Source organism: Callithrix jacchus, chromosome X, assembly GCF_049354715.1.
Source record: "Callithrix jacchus isolate 240 chromosome X, calJac240_pri, whole genome shotgun sequence".
Taxonomy (NCBI): Eukaryota; Metazoa; Chordata; class Mammalia; order Primates; family Cebidae; genus Callithrix; species Callithrix jacchus.
Window position 1 is genome coordinate 103683763 of NC_133524.1, and position 20921 is coordinate 103704683.

Sequence of the window (20921 nt, forward strand, 5' to 3'; positions counted from 1 at the left end):
AATCACCTGAGCTCAGGAGTTCGAGACCAGCCTGGCCAATATTGTGAAATCCTGTATCTACTAAAAATACAAAAATTAGTTGGGTGTGGTGGCAGGCACCTAAAATCCCAGCTGCTCAGGAGACTGATGCAGGAGAATCACTTGAACCTGGGAGGTAGAGGTTGCAGTGAGCCGAGATTGTGCCACTGCACTCCAGCCTGGGCGACAAGAGTGAAACTCCATATCAAAAAATAAAAACAAAAAACAAACAATGTCCATCAACTGATGAAGTGATAAACAAAATATGGTATGACTGTACTATGAAATGATACACAGCAGGGAGAAAGATCCAAGATGGCCAATTAGCAACAGCTCAGGATTGTAGCTCCCAGTGAAAGCACAGAGAGCAAGTGGACGCCACACTTCCAGATGAATTATTGTTGCCCATGAACCAGGAGATTCCCAGCAGAAGAGCCCCACGGGTCGCCAACACGACTCTTTTGGCCACTGCGGCTGTTTTGCTAGGTTGGGAAAGTATTTCCTGGATAATATCCTGAAGAATATTTTCCAGCTTGGATTCATTCTCTTCATCACATTCAGGTACACCTATCAAACATAGATTAGGTCTTTTCACATAGTCCCATATTTCTTGGAGACTTTGCTCATTCCTATCCATGGTGGTTCTCACTGCAGAGTATACGGGACTGGGCACCCTTTTAGTTGGCGTTTGGAGCTCCGGGAAGGCAGAGTCACCCATTCAGCTGATTAAAAAGGAGACTGAAGAGGAAAGCCAGACCGGGAGATTCCCAGGCAGAAAAGCACCATGAATCTCAACGCCACTGTTTCAGCTGGTGCAGTGGGTCACCACAGGGGAAATTACACAGATTCTGGCACCTTTTCAGGGGGCGACTAGAACACCTGGGAAAGAGTCGACCATTCAACTAAAAAAAAAAAAAGAAGAGGCTATAAGACAGGGAGCCAGGTGATTGGGATTGGCTGGTCCCACTCCCACAAAAAAGAGCAATTGGAAGTGCTGAGTATTGAGAGTTTCACCGCAAGCACAGCTGAACCCAGGAAGGTCCAGCTCTGTGGGGAAGGGGCGTCCGCCGAAGGAAAACTAAGAAACAGAAAAAACTTCATTACCAACAAGCCGGACGTCCACTCAGAGACCCAATCTGAAAGTCAGCAATTATAAAGACAACAGGTGAATAAATCCACAAAGATGGGAAGAAACCAGCGCAAAAAGGCTGAGAACATCCGAAATAAGAATGCCTCTCATCCTACAGGGGATAGCAGCTCCTCATCAGCAAGGGAACAAGGCCTGATGGAGAATGAGTGTGATGAACTGACAGAATCAGGCTTCAGAAGGTGGATAATAAGAAACTTCTGTGAGCTAAAAGAACATGTTCTAACCCAATGCAAAGAAACTAAGAACCTTGAAAAAGGTTTGATGAAATGCTAACGAGAATAGACAATTTAGAGAGGTATATAAGTGAATTAACGGAGCTGAAAAACACAATATGAGAACTTCATGAAGTATGCACAAGTTTTAACAGTCAAACTGATCAAGCAGAAGAAAGGATATCAGAGGTCGAAGACCAATTTAATGAAATAAAATGAGAAGACAAGATTAGAGAAGAATGGGTAAAAAGGAATGAGCAAAGTCTCCAAGAAATATGGGACTATGTGAAAAGACCTAATCTATGTTTGATAGGTGTACCTGAATGTGATGAAGAGAATGAATCAAAGCTGGAAAATATTCTTCAGGATATTATCCAGGAAAACTTTCCCAACCTAGCAAGGCAGGACAATACTCAACTCTAGGTAATACAGAGAACACCACGAAAATATTCCTCAAGAAGAGCAACCCCAAGGCACATAATCATTATATTCACCAGGGTTGAAACAAAGGAGAAAATACTAAGGGCAGCCAGAGAGAAAGGTCAAGTTACCCACAAAGGGAAGCCTATCAGACTCACAGCATATCTCTCAGCAGAAACCATACAAGCCAGAAGAGAGTGGGGGCCAATATTCAACATCCTTAAACAAAAGAACTTTCAACCCAGAATTTCATAGCCAGCCAAACTAAGCTTCAGAAGTGAAGGAAAGATAATATTTTTTGTGAACAAGCAAGTACTCAGAGATTTCATCACCACCAGGCCTGCTTTACAAGAGCTTCTGAAAGAATCAATACACATAGAAAGGAACAACCAGCCATTCCAAAACATACTAAAAGGTAAAGAGCATCAACATAATGAAGAATCTACATCAATTTATGGGCAAAACAGCCAGCCAGCATTAAATGGCAGTATTAAACTCACATAAATCAATATTAATCCTAAATTTAAGTGGACTAAATGCCCCAATCAAAAGACTTAGACAGGCAGATTGGATAAAAAGCCAAAACCCACTGGTATGCTGTATCCAGACCCAACTCACATGCAAGGATACACAAAGACTTTAAAAAAAAGGATGGAGGAAGATTTACCAACTAAATGGAGAGGAAAAAAAAAATAGGAGTTGCAATTTTCGTCTCTGATAAAAGACTTTAAAGCAACAAAGACCAAAAGAAACAAAGAAGGACATTACATAATGGTAAAAGGATTAATGCAACAAGAAGAGCCAACGATCCTAAATATATACACACCCAATACAGGAGCACCCAGATACATAAGGCAAGTTCTTAATGACTTACAAAGCAACTTAGACTCCCATGCAATAATAGTGGAAGACTTTAATATTACTAAAAAAAAAAAAAAAAAAAAAAAAGGAGAGGCTCTAAGACAGGGAGCCAGGTGACTGGGATTGGCTGGTCCCACTCCCACAAAAAAAAAGAGCAATTGGAAGTGCTGAGCATTGAGAGTTTCACCGCAAGCACAGCTGAACCCAGAAAGGTCCAGCTCTGTGGGGAAGGGGCATCCGCCAAAGGAAAACTAAGAAACAGATCAATATTAGACAGATCAATGAGATAGAAAATTAACAAGGATATCCAGGACTTGAACTCAGACCTGGAACAAGTAAACTTAACAAATATTTACAGAACTCTCCACACCAAATCCACAAAACATACATTTTTCTCAGTATCACATCACACCTATTCTAAAAGTGACCACATAATTGGAAGTAAATCACTCCTCAGCAATTGCATGGCATTTCACAGGTTTAAATGAAATATTGGTTGGCTGCTTGTTTGTTATTTTCTTCCCTTATTCCTTCCTGTCTCCATTGTTAAGCACAATTATTGGCATAAAAGAGGTTTTTAATATCCATTTTTAGACTGCATTCTAGCCTGGGCAATAGAACAAGATTCCCATTCTCCCTCTTTCTCTTCCTCTTTCTTTCTCTCTTTCATTCTTTTCTTTTTTTCTTTCTTTCTCTCTTTCTTCTTATCTTTCTTTTTCTTAAAGAAAAACAAATGATACACAGCAATAAAAAGGAATGAAGTACTGATACATGTTACAACATAGATGAACCTTGAAAATATTATGCTAAATGAAAGAAACCAGACACAAAAGGTGACATACAATATGACTCAATCTATACAAACTCTCCAGAAAAAACGAATCTATAAAGACAGAAAGTAGATTAGTGGTTGCATGGGGTTTGGGACAGAAATGAGGAATAACTGCAAATGGCCAAGAGAAAATTTTGGCGGTAACAAAAGTGTTCTAATACTGGATTGTCTGATATCTGTACAACTTTATAGGCCTAACTAAATGGCTATTGGCTAAGGTGGCATATTTGTCTATCAAAAAAGTTTTTTAAACAATTATTTATTATTTTCAAAGATTTCGGTGAAACTGCTTCCAGGCAGTCTCATTCTGTTTTGGAGACAGATGTTTTCTTCAACTAAGCCTTTTCCAAACACTTTAGGTGAAGATTCAAAAAAGATTATGAAAAGAGGTTTAGTCATTAAACCCAAACACAGATTTCTAGAAACTATAATTAATGCTTAAAAAAATTGTAAGTTATACATATAAAGATTATTAGATAAGATTAAATTCACTGTCAAAGAACACAATGTACTTTGATAAACAATACTATATAGTGTATCTCTCATTTGTCCCAGAAAAAAATTGAGGCAGTGAGAGAAAAAAACCACAATTAAGATATCATCTCATGCCAGTTAAAATGGCGATCATTAAAAAGTCAGGAAACAACAGCTGTTGGAGAGGATGTGGAGAAATAGGAACACTTTTACACTATTGGTAGGAGTGTAAATTAGTTCAACTTTTGTGAAAGACAGTGTGGCAATTCCTCAAGGATCTAGAACTAGAAATACCATTTGACCTAGCAATCGCATTAGTGGGTATATACCCAAAGGATTATAAATCATTCTACTGTAAAGACACATACACACATATGTTTATTGCGGCACTATTCACAATAGCAAAGACTTGGAACCAACCCAAATACCCATCAATGATAGACTGGATGAAAAAAATGTGGCACATATACACCATGGAATACTATGCAGCCATAAAAAAAGATGAGCTCATGTCCTTTCCAGGGACAAGGATGAAGCTGAAAACCATCATTCTCAGGAAACTAACACAGGAACAGAAAACCAAACACCGCATGTTCTCACTCATAAGTGGGAGTTGAACAATGAGAACACATGGACACAGGGAGGGAAACATCACACACTGGGGCCTGTTGGAGGGTGGGGGACTAGGGGAGGAATAGCATTAGGAGAAATACCTAATGTAGATGACGGGGTCATGGGTGCAGCAGACCACCATGGCATATGTATACCTATGTAACAAACCTGCACATTCTGCACGCATAACTAGAACTTAAAGTATAAAATAATAATAATAATGATCCTGACAGTAAAATGGTTAATGATATAAATGGGCAACTTACGAAATGACATACAAATTTTTTATAAACATTTTCAAAATACTCAGCCTCACTAGTAACCAGAGGAATTCAAATTAAACAAGGAAAATATTATTTTCACCTATAGATTTTGACAAGGAATGATCACGATGCACAATGATGGTGTTGGTGGTGGTGGTGGTGGTCTTGGTGGTGGCGGTAGTGATTTCAGAAATGGTACCGGAAAGAGTGCAGAAAAATAGGTCCACCCTAATGAATTTCTGGTGAAAATACAAATTAGTACAACCTACCTGGAAGGATATATCAAAAGCTTTTAAAACAGACATTACTACCAATTTAGCATTTTAACTTCTAAGAATTTTATTTATATACAGTAATCATGGATGTACACCTTAAAATTTACCTATAGCTAGGTTTTTACTGCAGCATGATTTAAAACAGCAAAAAGTTTGAAACATTAACTAATACCTAACAATGGGCTATTAACTAAACAAACTATGGTATATCAATATAATGCAATATTTAGCAGCCATTAAAATGTAGAATGATTAATAACATGAAAAGATGCTCATGTACATATGTCTGTCAGCTTTGTGGCTATTTCTCCATCAAAAGCTAAATACAGTATGCTGTGTAAATATCAGGCAACAAATAAATTGAAATCATATATTGGACCTCAATCTCATGCCAGGTGTTGCTAAATTCTGAAGATACAAAAATAATTGAGACATTATCTCTATCAAGAAGCTCAAATTCCAGTAAACCGACATGTAAATAAATAACTGCAATATTATATGATAAATGCTAACACTATATTATGTAGAACACAGCATGAATACAAAGAAGAAGATAAACAAATATTATAATGATGAGCCAAGGAAGTCAAGGAAGGCTTTATAAACCATCTAGACAAGGGAGCAGCTACCAGGAAGATGATGATGGAGTAGAGCACTCCAGGCAAATAAAATTGAACATGAGAAAACACAGAAGAGGAAAGAATATCAGGCATTTAGAAAACCATAAATACTTCTTTAAGATATGAGGCTGGAGAACCAGAGAGGGGTTAGATTATATAAAGTACTTTGTATATTATGCAAAGAATCGTATTTATCAGTGGGCAATGGGAACTAGTGAAGGGTTTTAATCAAGAGATGACTAGAATAGAGTGTGATTTTATCAAGATCACCTTGAAAGTATTGTGAAAGTGAATCATAATGGGGTAAGCCTCGCGGCAGGAGACCAATAAGGTCACCAGTTAGAGATTAAGTACATTTATTTACCACTGCTCCATTCCAAAACATTTGTAAAATAGCAGTAAAGATTTGGAGTTGGGGAGGGATAGCCTGGGGAGAAATGCCAAATGTGGGTGAAGGGAAGGAAGGCAGCAGAACACACTGCCATGTGTGTATGTATGCAACTATCTTGCATGTTCTGCACATGTACCCCAAAACCTAAAATGCAATAAAATAAAAAAAGAAAAGAAAAGAAAAAGACAAAAGCATAAAATCTTAAGGACAAAAACAAGAAAGGGGACAACAATAAAACTATAAAAATTGCAACTGAATTTGTACGAGAGAATCCTAGAAAGAATATGGAATTAGTAGAGCTAGGTAATTCAAAGTGTTGTTGAAAGTGAAGCTACAAACAGAATTGTGAAAGCATAAGAAACATACCTCTCTACTCATCTGGGCAATTCTCCCTACTCAAGTCGTGGAGATAATTTTCCTTTGGAGAAGGTGAACCGAATGAGCTCTGGATCAGGAATAACACGCAAAGCAGAGGGCAAGTATTCTGTACCAAAATAGGAATTAAGTAAAGTTATATGAGGGATAAAGTGAAAGCCTACAAGCTGAACACTGAGCCTGCAGTCTCTTCTCTAACAGTTCTCAGAATACTGGCTTAACACTAGGCTTATCTCTAGCCAGGAACTGGTAGTTTCTTCTCCAGAGGATTTGTCCAGCTAAAGAGAAATATTCTAAAGGCCACAGTTAGAAGTCCCCAATGAAAAGGTATAGCCAAATTATCCTATAAGTTAACAAGCCCCACCTATAAAAGCTTTCAGTGTATCATTCTTGAATATAAATGGACAATCAAGAATCACCAGATATTTGAGGAAAGCTTCTAACATAAGACTGAAACAAAACAGAAATATAAAGAAAGCTAAGAGAAATAATACAGAAAGAATATAATATACATTTTTAAATATCACTAATATCCTCAAAGAGATAATACTGAATTTGTGAAATAAGAACAGAATGCTATTTAAAAAGTACATATAATCATAAAACAACACAACAGGTTCTTGCAAAATTAAATTTATAGCAGATATCAAAGATCAGTAGAAAGGCAAATAAACAGTTGAGTACATACCCCAGAGAATTTAACAAAAATATAATGAGAAAATAGGAGAAAAAAATAAGTGCAGATCAGTCCAGTACATCAAACCTTAGAATAAGAATATTTCCAGAAAGAATGAGCAAAAACTTAATTCAAGAAAACAGACCCAAACTGAAAGAAATTAATTCCTTGAGCCAATAATGGGCTCAGTGGATGAAACAGATCCATACCAAAACACATCATTTGATATTTCAGCATTTTGAGGACAATCCTAAAACCTTCCATTGAAAAAGTAAAACACACAAATGAAAAGTTCACATGAGGTTCAGGAATCAAAATGGCCCTCAAAGTTAGAAAACAACAAAACAACTTCTTCAAAAGTTCCAGGGAAAATTATTTCCAAGCTAAAATTCAATACCCAATAATATTGATTAGATGTGAGGATAGAATAAATACCTTTTCAGACAGGCAAGGTCTCAAAAAGTTTCCTTCCTATGCACTGTTTCTGGAAACTGCTAGAATATGTGCTATATCAGAAACAAGGGAACAAACCAAGTAACAGAAGTATAAGTAAGAGTCATGAAAATGGAGAACCAGTAAAGAGTACAGGGAATACAAGAATGCTATAGAAGGGAGACCCTAGCCAAGCAGCAGACCAAGAAAGCAACAATTACAGACTGCAGTATAGAGATTAGAGGGCTCTGGCAGAGATAAATCCAAGAAGATGCAACTGATAAATTTAAAGTAAAAGCAGGAAGTTAGAGAATAAATTACTGTAAGTATATAGAAAACTAAGCAAATAAAGATTCAAATGAAAATAAAACTTGTAAAAGGAAGGAGACATAATATGCTACATGGCCAGGCTGCAAATAACATTTATGCAATCATAATTCAAATATCAAATATTAATCTATGTGAAATTTATTATATATAATAGGATGAGGAAAATATGTGTGCATACATATACCACACATACACATACGTGTGTGTGTGTGTATATATATATATATATATATATATATATATATACACATGATATAAAACAGTTAAATCCTCCTTTCCACCCATTTTGGGAAGTCAGTAGAGAAGGTCTAATATGAAAAAACTAAAAAGTAACAATACATGATGTTTAAAAATATAAAAATAAGTAGTTGCAAAATTCAGCTAAAAGAAGTGAAAGTGATTACCCCTGGGGAGTGAGAAAATAAGGTATAGACAAGGAGCTGATGTTTGCATCAACCTGAAAAAAATTACTCTATATTTCAAGGTAGCGGACAAAGAAAGTCCGAAGTAGGAGTGTGGTGGTGGGAAACTAGTGAATAGAAAGGATTCAAGAGCTATTTAAGAAGTATAATCATCATCACTTACTGAAGAAGTAGAAATAGCCTGCTTTAGATTCCTGAGTAAATAACAGTAGTCTTTTCCTGAGGAAAAAAAAAGGAGTTACAGATCTGAGAGACCTAGGAGAGTATGAAAATAATGAGTTTAGTTTTAGACAAGTTTAATTTGAGCCTTTGGGATATCTATGTGCAGATGTTTGCTAACATGAAGCTTTTTAATGGATAGTAAAAGAACCATTAGTGAGATTGACAGTTGGAGATGCCAACTAGGTTTTTTAAATTGCTGATGATCAGAAATGCCTTATAATGCAGTAGTCCTTCCTTAGGCATGGTTTCACTTTATGGGGTTTCAGTTACCAGTGGTCAACTATGGTCAGAAAATGTTAAATAAAAAATTCTAGAAATAAACCATGTATAAGTTTTAAATTGCAAACTATTCTGAGAAGTGTGATGAAATCTTATACAGTTCAGCTCCGCCCTGCCCAGAATGTGAATCATCCCTTTGTCTACACATCCATGCTGTATACGCTACCCTCCAACCCATAAGCCACTTATTAAAAACAAGGAGAGTTCACAAATCAATAATCTAAATTCTTACCTTAAGAAAATAGAAAAAGAGCAAAATTAACCCAAAGCAAGCAGAATGAAGAAAATAATAAAGAGTTGTTATCAATGAAATTGGAAACAGAAACACCACAGAAAAACATCAAGACAAACAGCTGACTCTGAAAAAAAAAATCAATAAAATTAATAAACCTCTAGCAAGACAGAAAAAAAATAAAAACAGAGAAAACACAAATCACCAAATGCAGGAAACAGGGTATACCACTACAGATCCTACTGCCATTAAAAGGATAAAAAGGAAACCCTATGAACAAATTAATACTTATACATTTAACCACTTAACAGGAATGCACCAATTCCTGAAAGACTACAAACTATGATAACCAAAATGAAACAGATAATCTGAATAGTCCTAGAAACATTAAAGAAATGCAATTTGTAATTTAAAAGCTCTCAAACACAAAATATCCAGGCCCAGATAATTTTACTGGAAAATTCTACCAAGCACTTGAAGAAGAATTAATACCAATTCTTCACAAATCCTTCTAAAAAATAAGGCCAGTATTATACTATCACTAAAACCTGGCATAAACAGTAAAAGAAAACAAAACAAAAAATGCCCCAAACTACCAACCAATAAATATCATGAATACTTGAACATCTCTCTTACATTAAAAAATCCTCAACAAAATAATAGCAAACCAAATCCTACAATGTATAAAAGAAATTATAAACCCAGACCAAGTAGAATTTATTCCACATATGTAAGGCTGGCTCAACATTTAAAATATATCAACATAGGCCAGGTGTGGTGGCTCATGCCTGTAATCCAAGCACTTTGGGAGGCTGAGGCAGGTGGAACACCTGATGTCAGGAGTTCGAGACCAGCCTGACCAACATGGTGGTACCCTGTCTCTACTAAAGTTACAAAATTAGCTGGGCATGGTGGTGCATGGAGGCTGAGGCAGGAGAATCGGATGAACCTGCAAGGCATAGGTTGCAGTGAACCAAGACTGCACCATTGCACTCCAGTCTGGCCAACAGAGTGAAACTCCATCTCAAAACACACACACACACACACACACACACACACACACACATACACGTAATTCACTGTATCATGACATAGAGAAAAAAAACCATGATTATGGCAATTGCTGCAGAAAAGAAATTTGACTAAATCCAGTACCTGTTTATAGTAAAACAAACAAACAAAAACTCCCACAGGGGAATTACTTCAACTTGATAAAGGACATCTACAAAAAAAAAATCTACAAATAACATCATACTTAAGGTGAAAAACTGAAGACTTTCCGCATAAGATCAAGAACAAGGCAAGGATGTCTGCTCTCATCACTACTACTCAACATAGTATACTGGAAGTTCTAGTCAGTACAAAAAGACAAGAAAAAGAAATAAATAGCATACAGATTGGAAAGGAAAAATAATACTCTGACTATTTGCAGATGACATAACTGCGTATAAGGAAAATTCCAAGGAATCCACACAAAAAATCTCCTAGAACTAACAAGTGAGTTCAGTAAGATTAAAGGACATAAAATTAACACACAAAAATTGTGTGTTGATTTTACACTAACAAAATCATGTGTTTGTTATATAATACCATTTATAATCACTACAAAGTAATGAAATACTAAGGTATAAATCTAACAAAACCAAAACATGTATGTGATGTGGGTGATGAAAATTATAAAATGCTAATTAAAGAAATCAAAGAATACCTAGGTAAATATTGGGACATATCATGTTCATGAATGGGAAGGCTCAACATAGTAAAGATGTGAATTCTCCCCAAATTTATCTATAAGTTAAACATAATTCCTATCAAATGCCAGGAAATTTTTATGGAAACTAAAATAATCTTGACAGAGAAGAATAAAGTGGGAGGAATCATTCTACCAGATATTAAGGCTTACTATATGGCTATAGTAATGAAAGCATTAGGGGAAGACACATAGACCAATGGTATAGAGACCTCAGAAAAAGACCCACACAAATATGTCAAACAGATTTTTAAGGTACGAAAGCAATTCAATTGAGGAAGAATGCTTTTTTCAAAAATGGTGCTGGAACAACTGGATATCTGTAGGAAAAAATAAACCTTAATCCAAACCTCCTATCTTATATAAAAATTAAATCAAAATGGATCACGGCCTTAAATGTTAAATGATAAAACTTGTAGAAAAAAGATATAGGAAAAAATTTTGGGGATATGGGGCCAGGCAAAATGTTCTTAGACTGGGCACCAGAAACACAATCCATAAAATAAAACTGATAAAATGAATTGCATCAAAATTTAAAAATTTAGTTCTGTGAATAACTCTAGTAAGAAAATGGATAGGCTACAGACTGGGAGAAAATATTTGCAAACCACATATGTGACAAAAGACTTGCATCTAGAACACATGAAGAATTCTCAAAACTCAACAGTAAAAAACAATTCGATTAGAAAATGGACAGAAGACACAAACAGGCATTTTACTGAAAAGTTTATACTGACGGGAAATAAGTACAGGAAAAGGTTCAACATCATCATTCATCAGGGAAAGCAAGTTAAAACTGCCATTATATCACTACACCTCGACTACAAGAGCTAAAATGAAAAATAGCGAAAACACCAAATGCTGATGAGCACACAGACAAAGTGGATCACTCACACACAGCTGGGGGACATGTAAAATGGTACAGCCACTCTGGAAAATAATGTGGCAGTTTTTAAATGCACAACAATCATATGATCCACCAATTGTACTCCTGGACATCTATCCCAGAGAACTGAAAAACTTACGTTCACAAAAGAACCTGTACATAAATGTTCACAGCAGCTTTATTCATAGTGTCGTAAAACTGGAAACAGCCTAGATGTCCTGCAACAGGTGAATGGTTAAACAAACTGCGATATATATATACCATGGGATATTACTCAGTAATAGAATCAAACTATTGATACACACAGAAACACAATGAATCTTTGGAAAATTATGCTGAGGGGGGAAAAGCCAATCCCAAAAGGTTACATGCTTTATGACTCTATTTATATATTTTGAAATGATAACATTTTAGAAATAGAAAATAGATTGTGGTTGCCAAGGAGTTAATCAGGAAACGCAGGTAGAGTGGTGGGTAAGAGAATTTGGTAGAAGGGAGGGAAGGTGAATGCTGTGATAAAAGGGAGAACATGAGGAAATATGGTATGAAGCTGTTCTGTATCTTGACTATGGTGGTTGATATATAAATCTACATGTGATAAAACTGTACAGAACTAAATACACATGCACAAGTAAAACTGGGGAAATCTGAAGGAGATTAGCTTTTATCAATATGAATATCCTGGTTGTAATACTGTACTACAGTTTTACAAGATATTGCCTCTGAGGAAAACCAGGTAAAAAATTAACATGACTTCTATATTATTCTACAATTACCTCGATAGAAATTTCAATTAAAAAAAGACCAATACACACAAATAAGTTTTGATTCTCAACCTCTTTTCCTAGAAGTGCCAGCTCAGTAGCCATGTAATATGACCCCCAATTTATGTTAGGCAACAGTTTTACCAAATCTGTTCTAACCGTTTAACATGGTTGGGCATCTTTTCAGTCTTTACCATATGTTTCCTCATTGTTGTCTGCCTGCTAAGCCAATGCCACATTTTAAGGTTTCAGTTATTGTTGAATCTACCTTCTATGTTAGTTAAGTTAAGCTCCTGTTTAAAAGCAACCTTGAAATCTTAGGGACCTGCAATAATTAAGGTTTTATTTCTCATTCAAAAACAGAGGAAGGGAAAGATACAGGGAGAGAGGAGAGTGGAGAGAGGGAAGAGGAAGAAAGAGAGAGAATACTGTCCTTCCACTAGTCATAGCTACTTTTAAGATATCCAGTTTATTAAAATCAAAGTTACACTCAGAATAAATGTACTTGAATTCTTAGTCCTAAGTATGTCTGATGGGAAAAAATACTTACAGAGATGTACAAAATTCCATTTCCACCATGAGAGTACACATACTGGTCTTGCCACTGATACAGTAAAGTGATGACAAGATACTCTACTTGTATATAGCACTGCCCTTCACACAAAATTAATTTAAAAAAATACATTTCAAGGAAGAGTGTAAAATGAAAAGATGGTGAAAGCATTCTGAATTCTTGGAGGCAGAGGAGAACAAAGTAGTAGAATTATATCTTAAGTGGTCTTTATTTAGTCATCCTATTGAAATTATTACTTATTATTCAAGTCTCAATTCAAATTCTATCTTTTCTAGGAAATCAACTGCATATTATGTTCTTCTTCCTTTACCATACCTCTACCCCCTCACTTTGTACCTGTTCAATGCAGAGATGCCATTAATATTTATACCTCCTACACGGAGATACACAATAGCTTGGCATATAGTAGATGCTTTGTATTTAGAGTCACAACTACTGTGTGGTTTCAACTTGTATCTAAAACAGCACCTTCCAATTATATAGCACTTCAGTTTTCAAAATGCCAATAGATATTATGCTAATTGATTCCCACAATACCCTGGGATGGAGCAAATAATTAAAAACTCAAGAAAGTTAAGTTACCTCTCAAAGGCCAAAGCTGATGAATTTCTACTAGGACCTGTATCTTTAGACTCCCATATAACAGTGCTTTTCCTGTTACAGTGCACCAGTTTGCCAAAAGCTGTGAAATTTTTAAATAAAAAGTATTATGCTGAGCTAATAACTCGCACCACAGCATAATACTATTTGTTGTCCCTTTAAACACTGAAGTGCTCAGAATGAGGGCCTATCTGAATCCCATCTGGCAAAGTTTAATTGGTGAAATACCATCAGGTTACCTTATCAGTGAGGTGGCAATTGATCATGGGCCCCAAAACAGCATTAGAGTAAGACTCCAGGGTACTGTATTCGTTTTTTGGTCACTAACAGAAAGAAAATGCCTTTGGAGAAAAATGTGTCCTTCTCACAAACAATATATATTCTGCTATTTGGAAGTGATTTAAATTATATTACATATTTCATCTGGGGAGTCTCTTCAGCTTTAGGAAATTCACTTGGGCACAAAATGTACATAAGTAGGATTAGTGAGAAATCTAATTTTGCAGATGTATTGAGTGTATTTCAAATCTGGATTTACAGATAGAAAAGCAAGTTTGGGAAGTGGAGCTCTGAGAATGTTAACCATCACATGCATATGCTTTCCTAACAGGAGCTGAATACTTGCTCAATTCTAATCTTAGTACTCTAATCAAACCCACAAGAAGTTCTTTAGAATCAAGAGACAAAGGTGTGAGAACAAATCTATTTTGTCTGTAAAGGGGAACAAAGATGAGCAAGTGGTTAATCAACAGTGGAAAGACGTAAAATACCTTTCAATTAACTGCACTGGGAACAACCAAGTGTCTCTGTTGAGGTTGAGAAACGCTAAAAGTGAGCCTCACTAACAGAGATGTCTTTGTGTTGCTCCCGAATCTCAGGCAGATCATGGGCATTCGCTTTTCAAGTAAGCGAAGTGGAACATTATACTCAAGAGAACAAAAGATGACCTCACCAATCAACCAATGCCACAAAGATTTCCCAAAGAATTAAAGAAAAAGATGAAGTAAACGAAACAACCTTGCTCAGTAAATCAGATTCTATTCTAGAAGATGAAAGATGAACAAGGCACTTTAATGGGAATTCAAAGGCATATTTTGGCATCTCAGCATCTGATACTCTTCATATATGAGAGGGATGAAAGTAATTCATAAAGAGATTTTTAGCCCAGGTGTGGTGGCTCATGCCTGTAATCCCCACACTTTGGGAGGTTGAGGCGGGTGGATCACTTGAGGCCAGGAGTTTAAGACCAGCCTAGCCAATACCATGAAACCCTGTCTCTACCAAAAAATACAAAAATTAGCTGGGCATGGTGGTGTATGCCTGTAGTCCCAGCTACTCGGGAGGCTGTGAGGCAGGAGAATCACTTGAACCAGGAGGCAGAGGTTGCAGTGAGCCGAGATCATGCCACTGCACTGCAGCCTGAGTGACAGTGAGACCCTGTCTCAAAATATTTTTATGTATATTTAAAAAAAATCTTTCTTATCTGGACCAAAGCTTCTTAAAAAATATCCAACACCAAAAAGTCTAATTTAAAACAATCCCCTCAGACAATAAATATTAACACTGGGTAAATATGATATATAATTATGACATATCACACAAAACTCCTTCTCTAAAATGACCCTATGACATTTTATGCATGAGTTAGTCAAATCATGAGAGACAACTAAGAATGCTTTACATCAAAAAAATAAGGTGTTCATAGCCATTCAGCTTAGTACTAATGGGATTGTATTTTAGAAATATTACAAAATCTCATATGGTGCTTATAATTACTCTAAGGAGTAACTCTACCCTAAATAGCAGGCTAAATGTTGTGAGCAGCTATTAAATAATTATGTGGTTCTGTTCCTTAAGAGACTGCAATAATTATGGATAAAATATATCTTAGTCTTGAAGCTTTGGGATACTTTATGAAAGAAGTAAAATGCCATGAAATACTCAGTGGACTTTGACATAATTACAAGTATAAGATTTCCCATTGCCTATTTCATTATTGGGATGTTTGATAAATATTAACAGATATGATATGATTTGGTACATGAAGAAAAAGAAAATGCCTATCTGCCAACCCATGTCGCCTCTCTAGAAGTAGCACCATATACTTAAACCTAAAATGCAATAAAAAATTAAAAAAAAAAAAACTAGTAACAAATTGGCTCATATGGATTGCCAACTCTGTCATAAGTGGTCCCAGAAAAACTGAAGTTGCCACAGTTTCAATGACTTCGCACTCAGAAGACAGATGTGTGACTGCAGCACCGCCATCAAGTCAACCTCAAAATAATGTTGTAAATTTTTTCAAAGAGAATAACAAGAGGAGAACTGGTATCTGACCATAGTTACTATTAACTCTCAATTATCTACACTAATTTGGATAAACAAGGCATAGTTAATGTTAAACAAAGGAGGGTATCAAATGTAAACATTGGTCATTACCTACACATGTTAAGACACACCTTAATTCAATTATCTCGTACTCCGATACCTTTCTAGTTCAGCCCCATAACTTATCTAACCCATCACATAAGTTAGAGAAAGAAAGGGGCCTGGTTCTCTGTAACTTATTCATGGATACTGAAAAGTTGAGAGAACTTTTATATAATATTTTAACATATCTAAAGATTTGACTTTATATACAAGTTGAAGATTTACCTTTAGTAAAAAACTATAATATTTGTATTGTTACTATAACACATCTATTACTTTTTCTATAACTATTATTATAGAATAAATGTTTCATTTCCAAATCATGTTTTCTTTTAAATATTCTCACTGTCACCCAGGCTGGGGTGCAGTGTTACAATCATGGCTCACTGTAGCCTCGAACTCTCAAGCTCAATCCTCCTATTTCAGTCTCCCAAGTAGCTGGAACCACAGGTGCGTGCTACCACACCCAGCTATTTCTTTTTTTAAGAGATGAGGTCTCATTTTGTTGCCCAGGCTGGTTTCGCATCCCTGGGCTCAAGCAATCTACTCACCTCAGCCTTCTGAAGTGCTGGGATTGCAGGCATGAGTGACAGTGCCCAGCCTCCAAATCACTTTAAAGAGCTGACTTTTTAGTTAAATATATGATCCTCTTAGTGTAACAGTTGTCATGTTTTATGATGGAAAAAATGTGTATCAAAATTAAAGATATTAAATTATAAAAACATTTCCCAGAATCCTTTTAAAATAAAGATTTGACTTCATATACAATTGAAGATTTCTCTTTATTAAAAAACTATAATATTTGTATTGTTAATATAACACATCTATTATTTTTTTCTACAACTATTATTCGAGGAGGAATAAATGGATTCATAGAGCTTGCTCTTAAAACTTTTCAGTACACAGATCATTTCAGCATACATGATCCAATTAACTACTAAAAAACAAAATAACAAAAAAAAAAAACAGCTCTCAAGACAGCATAATTAAACCCTGCCACTCTTAATTTCTTCACATTGTCATTTCTTGATATGAAAAAGAACGGCTTCTTGGGTGGGAATGGCAAAAAGAGCCCTCAGAGTCAAGAAATACCAGGCTTTTGGATCATTCTTTATCATGGCCTCCTTTGTCTCAGTTGAGAACCAATATGAAATCTCATCGCCTCTCCAGCTCAAATAAATTTTTAGTAAAAAAGTAACTCACAGTAATCATTACTCTTTACTGCTTTACTCTTTTTATCCTGTGTTGACTTTGAACTTTTCCCAGATACCTAGAACTTACATCCTATCCTAAGTATCATCATACTTTGAAAACCTTTGTCCTCTACTAGTAGGTACATGACTAAGATTTGTTTTTATAGTCAGTGATGCCTATATTACAGCTGTTTTAAGAGCACGCCGGAAGAAAGAATATCATTCTGATAATAAGGAAGTCTGGATCCTGGTCCTAGCTCTGCCATTAATTAGCTGTGTGTTCTTAAGAAAGTCATTCCACTTCTCTGAGCCACAGTTTCTCCATTTAAATAAAGTAAGTCCTTTTCAATGCTAACGATCTTAATTTTATCAAGGAAACAGTGGCTGAAAGCCTTGAGATTTCGTTTATGACAAAGAGGATCCCTGCCAAGAGAAAACAAAAATTGCTATAATTTTTCTCTACAGTTCAAATTACATTTTGACACCTTCCTCAACTCTACCCGAGAAGCACTGATCATTGTAGAAAAACATGCAACAGAAAGACAATTAAGTCAAACATTGTTTAATCTCATTCCTCAGTGTTTTCCAGTTACTGACACTCACATCTCAGCAGTTCTTATAACTTCTCTGGGTAAGTGGTTTTTGGTGATAATCTATCTGGAACTGCCTTCCAATTTAATAGCTACCTTTTGAACCACATGACCCTTCTTTTCTCTTACCTGACCTCATAAACATAGTAAATTCTGATAATCAGTAACCAGTCTGCCCCTACCATTTACTGACAATGCTTCTTTTTATCCTTACAAAACCCCTAAAAGGTAGATATTATCCTTTATTTTAAAAATGAAGATACAGACTCAGAGAGATTAAGTAACAATTAAGGTCACAGAACAATTACAGGGTAATGCCTTGACTTGAACCTACATCTTTCTGACTTAGAAACCTCTCCCCATCAAGTAGTTTTAAAAAGTATTAAAGCAATATATAATTCAACCTCCCTCTGATAATTCAAAACAGTTTCAAAATGGATAGGATATTTTTTCCTTAAAACAGGAGAGAAGGAAGTAAATATGAATGATGATACAGGTATGTCTGGAAGGGAAAGAAGCTGAAGAAGTTCATGGTTGATGACCTCTATTAATGTAGAAAATGAAAAATATAGAATGCCAAATAATAAAATTTGTATTATTTTAAGGCCACATCTTTAAAAGTATTAACTCTGGTTAACTAGCCCCATTTGTCTTAATTTCTTAGACTTCATTATATTCTAAATTTAGGCAAAGTCTATAAAAATGGTTCCCCCCCAATTTTATCTTAAATCTATCGGAAAGTTGAGAGAATATTAAAAATCATATATTTGTACGCCTTTTACCTAGATTAACCCACTGTTACCATCTTGCCACAAATTGCTAAATCTTTCTCTTTGCAATTTTTTGCTGAAAGTAACCTACAGACATGAAAATTCTCTAAATAATGTAGTCTGCATCTTCTAGGAATAAGGACATTTTCCTATATGATCATAACTATTGCATTTGGTAAAATAAACAATTCCTTAATATCATTTAATACATAGTCCATATTCATTCCCCCAATATTCTAAACAATATCTTTTTAGTTTTGATCAGTATCTAATCAAGGTTAACAAAGTAGACTTGAATGTTATGCCTCTTTTAATCTGAGACTATCCAGTTATTTTTGTTTGTTTTGAATTTTGTTTCCCATAACGAAGAGTCCAAACCAATTATCTTTCAGGATGTCTCACACATAGAGTGCCTGATTATTGTCTTGAGATTAGATTCAAGTTAAACATTTTGGGTAAGACTACTACATCATCTTTCAGAATGTCTCACATGTGGGATATCTGATTATTTTCTTATTATTAGATTCAACTTAAAAATTTTTGATAAGGCTACTATATAAATGATACTGTATACTTCTTATCATGTCAGATCAAGAGGCACATAAAGTTGAGTTATCCTACTATTGGAGAGGCTGTTTGATCACTTCATTAAAGTGGTACATGTCAGATGGCTGTTATAAAGGCATGTTTTATCCTTTATAATTATTCAGTAATCTGTGGAGTGATATTTTTGAAATCACATAAATATCCTATACTCCAACAATCTTAAACTCAATGGTTTTAGCATTCATTGACAGTCCTTGCCTGAATCAATTATTTTGCTGTGGTTGCAAAATGGCTCTTTTCCTCATTGTGCAATTAAAATGGGTAAACTTTATGGTATGTAAATTACGTCTCAAAAAACTGTTTTGAAAAAGTTAACTCAGCAACTTATAGACTGTATTGGGTCCATCTCCCGCTAGTGTCTTTTTCTGCCAAGAAATGACAGTTTGAACATATTACAAATGAGGGTGTTCAAGGTGAGCTTAATAAAAGGGTTCTATTGAAAGTTTTTTTAATGGCAGTTTTCTAATTTTATCATTCCTTCTTTTATTTTATTTTTTAAAAAGTCTACAGCACCCAATATTCCCAGGCAGTCTCCCATCCAAGTACTAACCAGGCCCGACCCTGCTTAGCTTCTGAGATAAGACAAGATCGGGTGCTTTCAGGGTGGTATGGCCGTAGACCATTCCTTCTTTTAATAATTAGCTGGCATGCCTCTGTAAACACTTTCACGTGTATCTCCTTTTTTTTCTTTTGGAATATCATTATAGACTCATGGGCTTTTCTTTTCCCTCAATCTATTATAATCTACTACTATTACTATTCTTTTTGATGTTCAAACCATCCTAATGTGGCCAGTGGGAGTCCCATCAAGCACAATCTTGTGCCCTGATATAACCTTATTATTCACTGAACAATGATTGCTTTCTTGCACAAGAAGTCCCAAGTCACTCTGTACTTTCTCAGCCTGAGGCATGAGATTAGACACTTCCCCAAGAAGACTTGGTTCATTTTAGAATGGCATTTAAAAGAAACCAAGATCTAGGTTCTGGGTGTGCTCATTGCTACTGGGGTGTGTCTATCATTGCTTCTAGACCATTTCTGTGTATAGAATAAAGGAGCAGGAATTCATTACCAATATCTTAAATTCAAATTTATAATGCAAATATAAAAGAAGAGGAAAAATAACTTGTATCTCTTTGACTTTCAATGAAAATCTTGACTTCTATTGTCCCTAACATGCTTTGCTTTATTTCACAATATATATGAAATGGTAGTAATATTGGTATTATAATTCTGAAGCTAACAGTAGAACTATTAAGAAAGTTTAAAATTTCTTTATAGTTCCTTATATCCTTAAGATGACATCCTAGAAGGATGCATCATCAAAACACTATGTTCAAAAGTTATCTGAACTAGGAGATTGTTATAAATTAGTTACATAGGTTTGTTTGGTTTCAGTATGTATTCAACTTTAGTATTTGTCTTCCTTCTCATTAATTTTTACTTAATTCTAATTTTTTGGTATCTAAAACATTTATATGGCCCTCAGGTCAAAACTGTATAAAAAGGCATATTCATAGAAGTCTTGCTCCTATTCCAGTTCTATGTACCCTATTCCTATCCATCCTCTATTTTCATTAATTTCTAGTTTATCCCATATGTATTTCATTGAAAAAAATAAGGAATTACAGTGTTTCAGAACTAAAACAGACATACTGTGAG

The 20921-nt window shown here is 35.3% G+C and overlaps 1 protein-coding gene and 1 pseudogene across 1 annotated transcript in view; both read right to left on the reverse strand.

Annotated features, from left to right (window-relative positions):
* Nucleotides 1-20921, reverse strand: part of NUP62CL (nucleoporin 62 C-terminal like) — a 72742-nt gene that overhangs the window by 3384 nt on the left and 48437 nt on the right. The window lies entirely within an intron of this gene.
* On the reverse strand, nucleotides 19761-19879 carry LOC118150869 (5S ribosomal RNA; annotated as a pseudogene).